Source organism: Littorina saxatilis, linkage group LG3 (genome assembly GCF_037325665.1).
Source record: "Littorina saxatilis isolate snail1 linkage group LG3, US_GU_Lsax_2.0, whole genome shotgun sequence".
In the NCBI taxonomy this organism is placed as follows: Eukaryota; Metazoa; Mollusca; class Gastropoda; order Littorinimorpha; family Littorinidae; genus Littorina; species Littorina saxatilis.
Genome location: NC_090247.1, coordinates 51882219 through 51883588, shown reverse-complemented (window position 1 = coordinate 51883588; position 1370 = coordinate 51882219).

The following is a 1370-nucleotide window of genomic DNA, read 5'->3' as shown; positions in this document are numbered from 1 at the left end:
CGCAGGCTGTAAAGTAAAGTGCACGCAGCTTTGCCAATGAATGAGGAGAAAGCTCCTTCCCCCGGAAGAAAAAAACACAGAAAAAATAGACGGAACCAAAGCCAATTTTAATTAAAGCCGGTACACAGACATAGCAGTGTCTCATCAGTAACACGCTTACGCCAATTGCACATCTAGTTTTTCTGTTTTTTATGTGTGTGCCTGGTGCAGATTACACTGGAATCGACTCGATTCCAGAGATTTCTGAGATTCTTTACAAATAACTCTGATACCAGGTTCCCAATGAAAAGTGCTAAGTCAACCATTGTGATGCGGGCAGTGTTTGCTTAGCTACAAGTCAATACATTGCCGAGTACTCTGTGATTGCTTCTGTGTCGAAACGGGAAGATCGACGACAACTTCATAGGGGAGAGGTGTCTAACATGAAACCACTGAAACTTTTTCCCTCGCATCTAGGCCAAAAAACGTTTCATATTTGGTCGCGTGGAAGGATAATTCTACTTTTCCCGACCAGGTCGTAATAGGCTTTGCATGTCTAATTGCTTGGAAAGATGATCCAAGAATGATTCGAGATGATGATGTGGTGTTACGTTTTGGTTCACTTTCCCCGACATCAATCAAAAATCGAGAGCGCGAGTAATGTTGTCATGTCATGCATTGATGGTGATTGACAAATAAAAAGTACCTGTGCTGAAATTGGCGTATTCGTTTGATCAGAGTTGACTGTTTACCGAAATACTCCGCTACAGCTGCTGTTCACTTGATACGTACGCGGCATACATGATCGATGCTGCCCTCAAAGTGCAGATAATCGATTCGCAACTAAGCTTGTGAACTAGATTCCTTTTTTACACCCCCGGTATAGGGGTGTGTATAGGTTTCGGTCGATGTGTTTGTTTGTGTGTTTGTGTGTTTGTGTGTTTGTGTTCGCATATAGATCTCAAGAATGAACGGACCGATCGTCACCAAACTTGGTGAACAGGTTCTATACATTCCTGAGACGGTCCTTACAAAAATTGGGACCAGTCAAACACACGGTTAGGGAGTTATTGGTGGATTAAGATTCTACAAGGACTTATAGAGGGACATATTAATGGTCAAAGGGAAATAACCTTCTCAGTTGGTGGCAGTGAGAATGGTTATTTCCCTTTGACCAACGGGGGTGTTTTTCCTACCTCGGAGGAATTTCTTGTTATTCTCAATTTTCGTTGTTTTGTTTTTTCGGTGTGATTTTTTTTGGATTGAGATGCATCGTTTAAAGGCCTGCCTGGGTGATTAGAAGAATTCAGACAAAACAAATATCTGGTTTTAATGGATTTGTGTCTGGTTTAATCAGGAAATCAAGCTATGTTCCTGTAAGATCAGAGCAT